Genomic DNA, 14,838 nt, shown 5'->3' with positions numbered 1-14,838 from the left:
CAACCAAGATCAAGAGACAGAAAATGCCTATCACCTTAGAATCAATAAAAACTGAGTTCATTTGTCACAGGGCATCTGCAAGGAAAAGAAAAAAATTAATCATTTATTTAATAATTGTCTTTAACAATTATTTTTGTGCACATCTTTCATTGTGTTATACACTAACAGAGTTTATGCAATAAACTTTGCAAGCCAGGTTAATAGCACAGATGGAGAAAGTGATCAAGCTTGAAACTCTCTTTTGTTCTCTTCCCCTTAGCCCTTAAGTAGTTTATGGCAGGGGTCCCCAAAGGTCTGCTGCCTGTTAGGAACCTGGCTGCTTCACAGCAGGAGGTGAGCGGCAGGCAAGCCAGTGAAGCTTCATCTGCCACTTCCCGTCGCTGGCATTACCGCCTGAGCAATCCGTGAACAATTTCTCCACCTCCAGGGAAAAAATTGTCTTCCACGAAACCGGTCCCTGGTGCCGCAAAGGTTGGGGACTCCTGGTTATGGCATATTTGGAAGAAGTTGAAGTAGAATGTGGTGCTGGATGGGCAGGGGATGGAAAGTTATTGAAGATATTCATTGAGCTGCTTTTTTTAGATAAAGTTTTTTTTTTTTTAATCAGTTAAAAGATTTTGAGAGAACCAATTTGATGCATATGAGTGCATTTCAAGTTGTACCTTTGTATGTTATGACCAGAAATCTGAGCATATTGAAATTTTGAGAACAGAGAAAAATGAGTGGTCCTAATTTGTTCTAGGAAGTACAGGTATTTAAGCTAAAATTGAGTGTGTGGATAGACCAGATGCTAAAAGCAGATTTTTCCTCCATTGCTTGAATGTTCTGACTCAAATAAATGATAGGTTTTGGAGAATTTCAGAGCTTTCCAGTGGAAACAAAATCGCAGTTTTAGAGATGAGTCACGGGGTTTGAGTATCAATTATGCTCAAGTTTTTGCAGATATATTTCTTGAGCTAAGCTTAGAAGTTGGGGCTTCCCTGGTGGTGCAGTTGTTGAGAGTCTGCCTGCCAATGCAGGGGACGTGGGTTCGTGCCCCGGTCCGGGAGGATCCCATATGCCATGGAGCGGCTGGGCCCGTGAGCCATGGCCGCTGAGCCTGCGTGTCCGGAGCCTCTGCTCTGCAACGGGAGAGGCCACAACAGTGAGAGGCCCGCGTACCGAAAAAAAAAAAAAAAAAAAAACCTTAGAAGTTGTTTGAGTTACCAAGTACCCATCCTTCAAGAGAGGGGACAAAGTGAATCTTTGAATTCCTGGAATTTTAAACTTTTGAACCGAGTGTATCAATCTTAGAATATCCTTATGATTTGGAACATATGGCAAAATTGTAGACCTAAATCCAATGGCTTACATAATCTCTTTCATGGAATTTCTAAAATCAAGTGAAAGCTAATAATGACTGATGGAAACCTTGAGTTATAGACAAGATATTCTCTAATAGAACTCAGTTTTTTCTACCTTCGCAATCTGCTCCCAGGTCTCAAAATATTTTAGTCTGTTAGTATTTTCATTGAACTTGATCAGTATAAACAGTATTGGTCTTATAACTGAGTGCTTTTGTATGCATACATTTAATTAAACTTTTGGAACCACTTTTGCATTATTTCCAGAAATTGGAAATGTACAAAAGGCTCCCCTGTCAAAAGATTTTTGAATGTATAGCTTGCTGTAGAAAACATTCATTTGACTGCAGGGAAGAACAGAGTTGTTTTTTGTTTTGTTTTTGGATAAATTTGCTTTATAAATTCAGTGCAGTTTGTCAGCAAGCATTATACACTTCTTTGTCTTTTAGCAACCAGTGTATGTTGTTCTAATTAAGAAATGCCCCTGATAAGCTTCTAGGAGGGATCTGCATTTGAGGAACCTTCAGGCAAGGATACCTGTGTTTGTGATTGAAACATGAGTATAATGCTCTGGGTTGGGGGAAAACATCCTGTAAGCTGTAACTTGAAGATGAATTTTGCGTAGCATAAAGGCAGTGTGAAATTGGAGCGAAGCTAGATCAGGAACCTGAGGAAGGAACCACTCACTTCAGCAGCTGTGGCCAGTGACCAGGGAAAGATAATTCTCTGAAAGAATAGTAAATAATGCATAGCTCAATTTCAAGGTAACAGTGAGCGTGAGTGACTTTAGAGGTGAATTGTTCATTCTACTCAAGCACAATGAAATAGCGCCTTCTGAAATGGGGTTTGTTTCTTAATCAATTAGTTTTCTGTACTTGAAGACCCTCACCAATGAATATTATATTTACTACAGTAAAATAAAACTTCTCTGAATATATTTTGAGGATTTTTTTTCTGTTTAGACTTAAAAAAATTTTAAAGGTAATTATATACGAATCCTAGGATGAGTAAGTTGGTCACTATTGAGTCTTTTTAAACTTTACTCCATTTCCTTGAGCAGTTCATTTCATTAAATGTTAGAATCCTATGCTCATTCACTCGTTCATTCATTCACGTTTACCGCATACTTACTCTTTGCCAAAACCTGTGACACGTGCTAGAATTGCAATGATAAACCAGGTTAAATGTTATCCTTGCAGTTAGCGAATTGGAGGTTTGGTGTGCTTGTGTTTAACCTGTGCTCAGAGAAATCCTGAAGGTTTCGGGGGATGCCTCAGGGCCACCAGTAGAGGCGAGGGGGATGGGAGGAGAGGGGCCAGAAGTTCCTGACTCATCTTTTTTCCACACTTGCTCTTTCTCTGTTTTCCCCTTTGATCATAAAAGATTTCAGTTGCATAAAAGATCTGGATGCTAAACCAGTTTAAAATTCCCAATCCGGTTAGCCTAACTGCTCTCAACAAGTCCTCCTTTTCCAGTCTCTTCAGGTTTTCACTTATTTGCTCAATGAACGTTAGACATCAGGGATTATGCTGAATGTCACAATGGATTATAAAATATAGTTGTTGCACTCAAGAAGTTTTCAATCTAGTAATATTTTATTTTACTCAGCTCTTTTAAGATTAGAGCTGTTGAGGTGACCTCCACCAGGTTACAGCTATTCTGCAAAGCCTCTTCCAAAATTCCTCTTGCAGTTCAAGGACACACTTGTGGGCTGGTGGAGGGGCAGTCAGGAGCAGTAGTTGCTGTGGCCTCAGGAGAGGATGGACCGCTTACCCTGCCCATGGGTGGGGCTTAACCTTTGTTCATAGTACTGCATGTTCACACACAAGCCATGCTGGGAATTTCCTGAGATTTTGGCCATCCAGATGAAGAAGAACTTAAATAACTTTCCAGGGATGAGCAGTGCCTTTTGTATTAATCACAAGTGCTCTCCTTTCCCACGATTGACAGCAGCAGGTCATCGTGTCACTAGGTAGCCAGGCCGAGAACTGCAGCCCCGAATTAGCTCACGTAGTGCTTTGTTTACTGCTCTTGGCTGCTTAGTAAATGGCTGTGGAACTGAACTGAATAGGAACGGAGGTCCTTCCCATACAGACCATTAAGCTATGTATACAGAGGTGCCTGGAGTCGAGGAATTGGTGATGACCCTTTACCTAGTGCTCAGTCGGCGGGTAGGGTTATGGTTCCTTTATCCTCAGGCAGCGCTGACCTGACTGGCAGGATGACTGGGTCGTCTGAATGATTTGATTCAAGGGGATTCTGTTAGAAAGCATCTCTCCCCTAGTACCCTCCTGGCTTTTAGAGTCAGCACTTAAATTCTTTCACTAATGGTTAAAGCAGTTCATCTGAAAACATATCTATTAAAATACGGATCCCTCAGTCCCCATGCCCTCCCAAGGTGTGTTGATAACTTATGTTATCATCACTCATTTGAATCTTGTGAGTATTATTTAATTCATCAGATTGACTTCAGTTAATTTACAGAGAATTTGATAACTAGGACTGATTGAAAGAAAGGCAGAAACGTGCTTCCTGAACACAAGGCTCTCTGCCTTAAAGATCTAAGATACCGTAAAATGTATCTTTCTTTCAGGAGGCTGATGCGTGGAATTGGAGGTATTAAAAAACACCCCAAACCCCAAACTATTTCCTCCACGGTTTTGTCTCTTGCCATTTCTAACTTTCAGTGTTATAATTCCCAGCTGCAAGACTGGGCACTGGAGCTGAAAGCTGTTTTCATTGGTAAAAGAGGATAAGTGCTTTACTATATCTATATTTAGATATACCTTATATAAATTTTTAGATTTGGTCCTGAGCCATTTCTATACTGACGGAAAAGAAAATAATGAATCCAGGTCAGAGAGGATCCATGATTCTGTACATCTACTACTGAACTTTTATTTTAGAATAATAGAGGAATTTCTACCAAGACCCAAAATTACTCATTTATCTCATTATGATGTCTGAAGAAGGACATATATGCCATACTTTAATATTTATTGTTAATCACAATCAAAAAGAATATATTTTAAAATCTGAAATGCTATACATGGAAGCTTGTATTAGGTTTTGGATTTGAAATTTTTAAGAGTTCTGGAATTTTAAAACTAAAAACTTCCATTAGTTTATTTTTTAAAATATTTCAAAAGATATAAACTATACATTGGAATCTTTGGTGTACCCTAAAATCACTTTGAGTTAAGTATTATGAAATTTAATTTGGTCTGCTTATCTAATTAATGAGATCTGATGATAGCTGGTTTGTGTTCAGAGTGATGTAAGGCTGAAGACATTTTTTTTCAAGACTAGGCACACAGTTGACTCACTAAGTAATTTCTGTTTACTATTGTGTTATTCTCCTCTACTTAGAGACCTCAGAAGGCCAGGCATGTTTAGTTTCTTAGTTTCTTAGGTAAAAGTAGGGTAACTATCATATTTTCCATTGAAAGTCAAAGAGCCCTGTACATCTATCTGAAATGGAATGAGACACAGCAGAGACATGACTGTGATTTATGGTTTAGAAAATCTAAAAACACTTCTAAACAGGTCAGTTATTCTAATTACCATTGTGGACTTTATTTTTGGAAGTTTGTTGTCAAAGGATAAATTTCATAAATTTACATGAATACTTTTGATAAATATGCAAAGTCAGCAACCTGTAATTACTCCCTGTTATCGATAAAGTACAGATTATTTTGCCTTTTATTCAAAGTTCCTCATAATGTGGCCTCTGCTTTCTTTTCCGGTATTACATCCTAGTAAACTTCAGTGCACACCTTCACTCTAGTTGCACTGGTCCAGCACACATAACACGTTTGTCCTTCCTCTGTTGCTCCATCCCCCCAGACTGTGACAGTATCCCGTCATCTCTGCCCACTCATATCCTAAGCATCTTTCAAGTTCCTGCTGAAGTCTTCCCTCGTGTCTGAAGTTCTCTTTGAACTGCTCTGTTCCAGTGTACCTCTACTCCATTTCCAAGTTCTTACGACCTTGTCTACATTAGTGCCCACTAAGTGCCAAGCATTGTGCTAAGAGCTTTTTCTTATTTAATCCTCGAACTCCATGGGAAGGGTGCTCTTCTTATCCTCATTTTGCAGGTGAGGAAGCATCTCAGAAAATTTAAATGAAAGCCACCAGCTAAAATTGGTGAAGCCCGGATTCAAATACATATCCTTACCTACTAAATAATGTTATGTTACACTAATAATTAACCTTCCGTCTATTTTAATCTCTCCCCCACCCCAGACTGTAAATTATTTTGGAATTTTTCAGTGTTGCCGTAATATTTTCAACCTCTCTGACGCTGCCCTTCTCCTGCACGTGGTTCCTAGCATAATGATCTACATTTGGTTGAATCTCAATAAATACTTTTTCATTAAAGAAAGAAAAACATATATTAATATACTTTTACCATAGATTTATATCTTGTTTCCTTACCTTTTTTGCAAACGTATACTTTTCTCTGTAATAAAAAATGATTTATTAAGATACCTCAGTGATATGAGATATTCAGTGTATAAGTGCCTTAGAAATGTTACCGAATTTTTAACCCCAGGAACATTGAGGTATTCTCAACTCCGGGGCACTTTATTGATATAGTCATATGATAGACTTTGAATGTATACAACAAACCTTGGGCAAAATTTTGTTTACATTGTCATATGCCAACCAGTGTTTGTTGAAAAAAAAAAAAAGAAACTATTTCCATGGAGAAGGACTAGGAATCAGCACAAGGGGTAGAAATGTCCATGGAGTCCTCAATACCTTGAATATTTTTCTCAGTCTCTGTGGTTATGATTTCATGACTTTAGTGTTGAGACAGGGGAGGGGTGAGTGAGTGGGCAAAGCTGAAGGTGAAGAGAAAGAAGAAATGGACATTAAAGATGTCTATATACTATAAGTTTACTGTGTTTTTTCATTAAAATGTCTTAGTTTTTCTCTAGTAGAAAAAGAAAATTGAATAAATGAATGAGTGAGAACTAAATCCACAGCAGGGCCTTGCTGCCAAAGATATTAAAAATGGGATAATGTCTGTGCATGTAACTATTTTTAGTGTCCATTGCTAAATAAAACCTTGATACCATGCTTATATCATCCCTTTAAAACCTACTAGGAACAAAATGTATTCATCTGAAAGTGAAGATTGTTATAGCTATGGTATCACTGAAATACTCTATAACAGCATGTCAGCATATCATCACATGTGATTAATCTTATTTCCCCAGAGGACAGTGTGGCTTCTTGAGTTCCAGGGTAACTATCAACAAAAAGGTGTGTGTAAACAATAGCACATAGCATTACCTTGGCAGATAGAATAATCTTCCCTCATGGGTCTGATTTCTGAACAATTTTACTTTGAGGCTCTGTTATAAATTGGGTGGGTGGGGAGAACTTTTTGCCAAGATACATTTCCAAATTGAATGAATGTGTTAGGCTATTTAGAAGGTCTAGGGGAGGGGTGGGGAGAATCAGTTTCTAAAAGCTATCATGAAAATAAATAGATAGATAGATATGAAAGCTACCATTGCAAGGCTTATCATGCACACACAAACATGCTTAGTGTCTTAATTTCAGCTCCAGAGTTAAAACATTAAAGTCTCTTAAAAGATTCTCATATAACAATTTGTGTTGAAACTTCTTCATTGAGGACACTAGAGTGAAACCTTACTTGATTATGGGAATGCCACCTGCCTTCCCTTGGAAAGACATTAGAATAAAGCAAAAATTCAGAATTCATAAATAAAATGAAATTGGATATGTATTCTTATTCAAATGCTTTCCTCTCTTAAATAATATTTAAAACTAACATTTTCTTAGATATCTATTCAAACTGCTTTTTAAAAAGGAGGGTCCAAATATGTTCAATGAATTCTATTTTTATTTTCACTGAACAGGCCCACTGTAAATAGAAATTGTATGTGATTGTGATTAGCTATTTCTTAATTCATGTAGAAGAAAAACATTTCAATTACCAATACATATATACTCGATTTTTTGAACTTGAGTCATATACATAAGAATTAAACTCATAATTATCTGTCATTATTCTTTTTTTTTTTTTGTTTTTTTTTTTTTGCGGTACGCGGGCCTCTCACTGCTGTGGCCTCTCCCGTTGCGGAGCACAGGCTCTGGACGCACAGGCTCAGCGGCCACAGCTCACGGGCCCAGCCGCTCCGCGGCATGTGGGATCTTCCCGGACCGGGCCACGAACCCACATCCCCTGCATCGGCAGGCGGACTTTCAACCACTGCGCCACCAGGGAAGCCCAATTATATATTTTTAAGTATATTTTTATCATGAAAAAGGGAGAAAAGTCACTATATCCCACCTGAATGGCTAAAAGGAAAGAGCTAAACAGTATCAAATGTTGGCAAGGATGTGGAACAACCAGGACTTTAATACATTCCTGGTGGGAATTATTATTTCCACAGTCATTTTGGAAGGAAAATAGCTTGGCAGTATAGTCAGAAGCTGAACATATGCATATATTCAATTCCATTCCTATGTATATGCCGAACAGAAGTTTATGTATATTTTTACCAACAGATCTGTATATAAATGTTCATAATAGCACTATTTTTAATAGCCCCAAACTGATAATAACTTAAATCAATAACAGAATAAGTTGTAGTACCATCACACACTGGAATACTGTATAGCAGTGAAAATAAATGGACGATCGCCAGGGAAGTCATGCACAAACCTCATAAATACAATGTTAAGGGACAGAAACCAGAGCCAAAGAGCACATACTATGTGATTCCAGTATGTAAAGTTGAAAAAGCAAACAACATTCATCTATGGTGTTGGAAGCTAGGGTGGTGGTTACCCTTGAGTGACTGCAAGGGGGCACTTCCAGAGTTGCAGTGATGTTCTGATTCTTCGCCAGGTGCTAGTTTCGTGGGGTTGCTTATCTTGTGCAATGTCATCGAGTGGTATGCTCACGATGGCACGCTAGCTAATACTTGCTGTTCTGATTGCGAGCTAATACCTGGGCAGGGAATGGCTAAGTCTAGGTGAGAGTGCTTGCGGTTCTGATTGCTAGCTAATACTTATTTCTGTCCACTGAATAGCCCGAGGGGACATGAGTCCTGTTCTTGCTTTGTTTACAGACCTTCAGGGGCAATAAGCGTTTATAAAAAGAATAGGGAGATAGTGAAGGAGAGCTTCCCAGACCATAGTCTGACTTTGAGCCATGGCCCTGGGGGGCAAAGCCAGAAAGGAGTGGAGGCCAGATGCAGCACTGCTGTTGGCACTGACCATGTGTGTGAGTTGGGGCTGCCCTTGACTGGACACTGGGTCTCAGATTGTGGCACAGCTGACATCACAGAATCCACTGTGAGGCTACGGCTGGGCTTCGGGACCTAGAAATTCAGACAAAACACTGCATGCATTCTCAGATTGTTTGGTGTTTTATTTAAATTGCAGTAAGGAAGCTGAAATGGGCTCTCCAGGGGTATTTCCCTGAGCCCTGGTCCCCTTTGCAGCTCCCAGCTCTAGGTCCTATTGATGGGCTTCAGCGGTCACTGGCTCCATGGTCTCAGATGTCACACCTCCAGTGATCTCCAGCCCCTGGCCACTCTCTGCTGTCTCTACGATGGCCTCCATTCGGGTCCCTTCCACTGGCTTCGCCAGGATGCTCACATATTTATCGCGTGAGGAGGCCACTGTCTTTGTAGTAAGCCTGGCTCTGACGTTGCTGAAGAAAGAGCTAATCCTACTGAGTCTCTCGGTGGTGGGACCTGAACTCGCTGTAGATAAGCTCCTGCCCGATTTGTGCGAGGTCCTGGACTCGTTGGTGATGGGAGCACAGCTGATGCCTTTGTGAGCAGTGCCCTGCTCGCTGCCCCCCGGGCTGCCCGTGGCCTTTGTCCTTTTGGTCATCTCTCGTGGCTCTGCGGCCGCCTGAGCACGGGCCAGCTGCTTTCTGGATGGTCTTGTTCCCCGCTGCCTTGTGGTGGCTTTCCACTGAACTGCAGAGCGAGGGGCTTGTAAGAGCTCTGTCCTCTCCCCAGTGCTCCCTTCTCTCCCTTCTTCCCTTGCGGGCCTGGGACACCCTCTGTGAGCTGCCATCCTGTTCACTCACTTTGCCTTCCTGTGGCAAGGTGGAGATGAGGGTCCCCTTGCCCTCCTTGTCGGCTCTTCCTTCAGCAGTCTTGCTGGTAGGTTCTGCTCCGACCACCGTCATGCCGGCCTCTGTGGAGAGGCTGGTGGACGTGCTGGAAGCATACCCTGACTAGTTCACGGCACCTGCCAAGCATACCCTGAATTGTTCGCAGCACCGTTTTCCTGCTCCTCAGGGATGTTCTGGCAGTGCCCCCAGTGGCTATGCTGGTTTTGCTTCCTCCTGGACCATTGCTGGCTGTGGCTGCTGTGGCCGTGCTCTGCTCTTCAGGGGCAGGAGACTTGATCACTGCCACGCTCAAAGCACCCGCTGCGGTGCCTCCTGCCACCCCTGCTGTCTGCACCTTTGTCGTTGCCCGCAATGCTGACGCTTTGTCAAGCACTGTAGGTTTTGCTTTTGCAGTGGCCACATCGGGCATGGTATCGGGCTTGTGGGAGTCCAGTTGGATCCCCTCCCCGCCAGCAAAAGCTGCAGACGTGGCCCCGGCCAGCTCAGAGCACGAGTGGAGGCTGCAGATGCTCACCTGGTCCTGATCCCACTTGCCTTGGAAATCCTCCACTGCCGGGCTCCTGCCGTCCTCCTCCTCCTCGAACACAGGCAGGCAGATCGTGTCCCAGGCTGGAACGGTGTAGGTGCAGCTGAGACCTTCCACTGGTGTTCGCAGGAGGTAAATCAGCTCTTCCCAAGAGGTGAAGAGGTCTTCCTGCACGTCCAGAGGGGCACACAGCTGCAGGTACCAGGAGCGGCCAGTGGCAAACTTCACGCGCAGCTGTTGTTTCTCACGATTGTGTGTGGAGATGCTCACGAGCGTCAGGGGAAGGAGCCTGGTGAGCTCTAAGGTGCTTTGCAGCCTCGTGGCTCTTGCCCTTGGCGGCCTGGCCGTGCTCAGCGTGCTCTTCACAGCCGGTGGCCCATCGGGCCAGCAGCATGGTGTCTGGGAGTGGGAGGACGGGGCTGCTGCATGTGATGCCCACGGTCACCATGCAGACACAGTTGTGCACGTCAGTCAGGTCTCCCCTCTTGGTGATCTGGATGAAGTCGCTCTCGAATACCGGGGCGTCCTTGAACATGTCGTATTCGCCCTTGCGCAGTTGCTGCTGCAGCTTCCCCATGGTGGTGTTGAACAGGCCCCCCCCGGTGCTGCTCTGGGCCGTGTGATACGGGAGCAGAGAGTCCCCACTCATGGCTGCCTTTGATCACGACAGGCAGCGCGGTTAAGGCGGGCCCCTGGCTCTTCGCTCCCTCGGCCTCACTGGCAGAAGAGCGAGCTGCGGTGCTCCTACGTCACACACCGGCGGCCCTACGGCAGGTCTTCCGAGCCCGCCCCACAGGCCCCACCTTTGCCTCAGGGTCTCCCAGAGGCAGGGGCGTGGGTAGGGGCACAGATGATCACAGCGGGAACGCTGTAGGGCGCCTGGACCCCAGGCTGAATCTCCTCAAGTGTGTAGAGCGGTACGGTAGCCTCCCCCTCTGCCTCACCTCACTTCTGCTTCTGGGTTTTTATCTCCCCAAGAGGCTGTGGTGAACTTCAGTCCCAGTGAGAGAAGTAACCACTTTCTCAGCCTAAGCCCCTGGCGCAGCCTGTTTATCCTCTGATGCCCTTTGTGACCTATCACTGTCGCATAGCCCTTTCCTCATTGTGACCTATCACTGTCGCATAGCCCTTTCCTCACTGTGACCTATCCCTGTCGCATAGCCCTTTCCTCACTGTGACCTATCCCTGTCACATAGCCCTTTGCCTCATCCCCCAGCTGCCCCCTCAGGGCAGGGCCCCCATCCTCTGCCAAAGGAAGGGGAGGACATGTCCTCCCGCGGAGGACAGGCCCATCCTACCAGGGACTCAGGTGTGTACCGAAATAAAAGTGTCTTCAACTGGGAAACTTTTGTGTGGGTCCTTTTTCTTTTCCTCCCCCAAATTCAGCTACTGGATGAAATCTATAGGAATGTAAGATGATGGGATAAATTTGAACCATTTAAGCTCATGGTTTAATTGTATCGAATAACGTAGAGTTGGCAGTTGCGATCCTTAGTCTGTCCTTTCATAAAATCTCAGTAAACGTTGACGACGGTGATTTTTAATAATCACATTAAAAATTGCTTCTCCTAGGCACCATGCTGCATGCTTCACATATGGTGGTAAGAATGCACTGAGTTTGGTACTGTTAACTACTGTTCCCAGTTTATAGGTGAAGAAATTGAGGTTGTATCTCCTGTTTAAATTCCCAGAGCTAATGGTAGCAGAGGCACTATTTGAATGTAGGTCTACCTGATTCTAAAGCCTTTGTTCTGAACCACTACAGTACTTAGCCTCACAAAGAACGCTTGGCCCAGCCAAATGTTTTCAAACTGGACTGATTTAACTACCTTTAAGAAGACCTATTTGGTGCATTATTAGAAGCTGCGTAATTAATTTTATGTGTGTATATATGTTATGGAGAGAACCCAAGACAGCAGTTGGGCTGACCTGGGGATTAAATTATCCAGGGGATCACTCAGATCCTCCCTTCCTTTATGCTTGTGCAAACAGCCTGTGTGTGGAAACCTAGTTATTCTTATGACATGTCCTCCCCCAGTGAGATGGGGGGTGAGTAGCCTGAGATGTAAGCTTTGATTCCAAGAGCCTGCCAGATGCCGTCCTGTAGTAACCTCCCTACCAGGCAGAAGTGGTTTGGAAGCCTTGACACCTGTGAGGAGCATGTACCATTAGACATCCCCCCTCATTGCCACTCCCACAGAGCTAGTCACAGAACAAGTGATCTCTAAATTGTGACTTGAAAGTTCTGAGAAAGGCCCTTGCTGCCAACTCTCTTATCTCCAGTTTGATGTTATGCTTGAAATCCCACCATAGAGATTCATTCCTTGAGGATAAAGGCTATCTTTCTGTTAAAATACACGCACCTGTCCCTCAACAGATGACTGGATAAGCAAAATGTGGTCTCTCCGTACAGTGGAATATTGTTCGGCCATAAAAAGGAATGATACATGTCACAACATGGGTGAACTTTGAAAACATTATACTCAGTGAAAGAAGCCACATATTGTATGATTCTATTTATAGGAAATAGCCAGAAGAGGCAAATCCATAGAGACAGATATTAGATTAGTGGTTGCCTAGGGCTGGAGGGAGCAGAGAATGGGGAGTACAGGATTTCCTTTTGTGGTGATGAGAAATTCTGGAACTACATAGTGGTGATGGTTATACAGTATTGTGAATGCACTGAATGCCACTGAATTGTGCACTCTAAAATTACAGTGGTGAATTTTATCACAATCACACACACACACACACACACACACACACTCCTGCTCATTTAATAGATGGGTTAAGAGCAGTTATCTTTTCATTGTTCCCTGTCTCAGGGGAACTCATTCAATCTTTCACCATAAAGTATGTTGTTAGCTGTAGTTTTATTTCAGAATTGCCCTTTGTCAAGTTTAAGAAGTTCACTTCTGTTCTTAGTTTTCTGGGCATTTTTATCGTGAAGGATTATTGATTTTTTTCAAATGCTTTTTCTGCATCTATTGAGCTGATTACTTGATTTTTTAAATTTATTTATTTATTTTTTTTTGTGGTACGCGGGCCTCTTACTGTTGTGGCCTCTCTGGTTGCAGAGCACAGGCTCCGGACGCGCAGGCTCAGCGGCCACGGCTCACGGGCCCAGCCGCTCCGCGGCATGTGGGATCCTCCCGGACCAGGGCACGAACCCGCGTCCCCTGCGTTGGCAGGTGGACTCTCAACCACTGCGCCACCAGGGAAGCCCCATTACTCTTGTTTTAGATTAATATTCCAAGGGTTTTTAGTAAACATATTTACCACAGTTGAAATTTACAGGACCCTTGTTTTTGTCTTTTTTTTAATTGATTTTAATTTTTTACTGAAGTATAATTGACTTACAATATTAGTTTCAGGTGTGCAACATAGTGATGCAATATTTTTATAGATTACAAAATGATCATGATAAGTCTAGTTAACATCTGTCACCAAAGTTATTACAATATTATTGACTATATTTCTTATGCTGTACATTACATTCAGTGACTTATTTGATAGCTAGAAGTCTGTAACCTCTTAATCTTCCTCGAATACTTCATTTATCCCTCACACCCTCCCCTCTGGCAACTACCAGTTTGCTCTCTGTATCTATGAGTCTGTTTCTGTTTTATAATGTTTGTTCATTTATTTTGTTTTTTAGATTCCACGTATGAGTGAAATCATACGATATTTGTCTTTCTTTGTCTGACTTATTTCATCTAGCATAATACCCTCTAGGTCCATCCATGTTATTGCAAATGGCAAGGTTTTCTTCTTTTTTATGGCTGAGTAATATTCCATTATGTGTGTCTATCTCATATCTTCTTTATCCATTCATCCGTTGATGGACACTTAAGTTGCTTCCATATCTTGGCTAGTGTAAATAATGCTGCAGTGAACATAGGCGTGCATGTATCTTTTTGAATTAGTGTTTTTGTTTTCTTCAGGTAAATACCCAGAAGTGAAATTGGTGAATAATATAGTAGTTGTATTTTCAATTGATTTAGGACTCTCCATATTGTTTTTTGTAGTGGCTGTACTAATTTACAGTCCCACCAACAGTGTATGAGGGTTCCCTTTTCTCCACATCCTCTCAGCACTTGTCACTTGTTTTTTTAATAATAGAAAGCCAGCTGTTCAGACTCGTGTGAAGTAATATCTCATGTGGTTTTGATTTGCATTTCCCTTGTGATTAGTGATGTTGAGCATCTTATCATGTGTCTGTTGGACATCTGTATGTCTTCTTTGGAAAAATGTCTATTCAGGTCCTCTGCTCATTTTTCAATTGGGTTGTTTTTTGCTGTTGAGTTGTATGAGTTTTTTGTCTATTTTGGGTATTAACCCCTTATCGAATGTATCATATGCAAGTATTTTCTCCTATTCAGTAGGCTGCATTTTCATTTTATTATGTTGAGGTGTGGTATCTTATATACCCATTTTGTTGAGAGTTTTCACCCTACATGGGTTGAATTTTGTCAAAAGATGTTTTTGCATCTTTTGAGATGATAGTATGATTTTTCCTTCAGTTATTTAATGTGGTGTATTACATTGATTGATTTGCAGATAGAGTGATCTTAATCATGGTGTATCATTCTTTTAATGTATTATTGAATTCAGTTTGCTAATATTTTGTTAAGAATTTTTGCATCTATGTTCATCAGTGATATTGGCCTATAATTTTCTTTTTTTGTGATACCTTTGTCTGGTTTTGGTATCAGGGTGATCCTGGCCTCATAGAATGAGTATGGAAGTATTCCTTCCTCTTCAATTTTTTTGGAATAGTTGAAGAAGAATAGATGTTAACTCCTTTTTAAATGTTTGTTGGAATTCACCTGTGA

The 14,838-nt window shown here is 42.3% G+C and overlaps 1 protein-coding gene and 1 pseudogene across 5 annotated transcripts in view; one reads left to right on the top strand and one right to left on the bottom strand.

The window, feature by feature from the left end:
- Positions 1-14,838, top strand: part of LOC116750941 — a 300,839-nt gene that overhangs the window by 58,598 nt on the left and 227,403 nt on the right. The window lies entirely within an intron of this gene.
- LOC116750939 lies at positions 8,096-10,748 on the bottom strand (annotated as a pseudogene).

This window comes from Phocoena sinus, chromosome 1 (genome assembly GCF_008692025.1).
Source record: "Phocoena sinus isolate mPhoSin1 chromosome 1, mPhoSin1.pri, whole genome shotgun sequence".
NCBI lineage: Eukaryota > Metazoa > Chordata > Mammalia > Artiodactyla > Phocoenidae > Phocoena > Phocoena sinus.
This window is presented reverse-complemented; position numbering and strand designations above follow the sequence as displayed.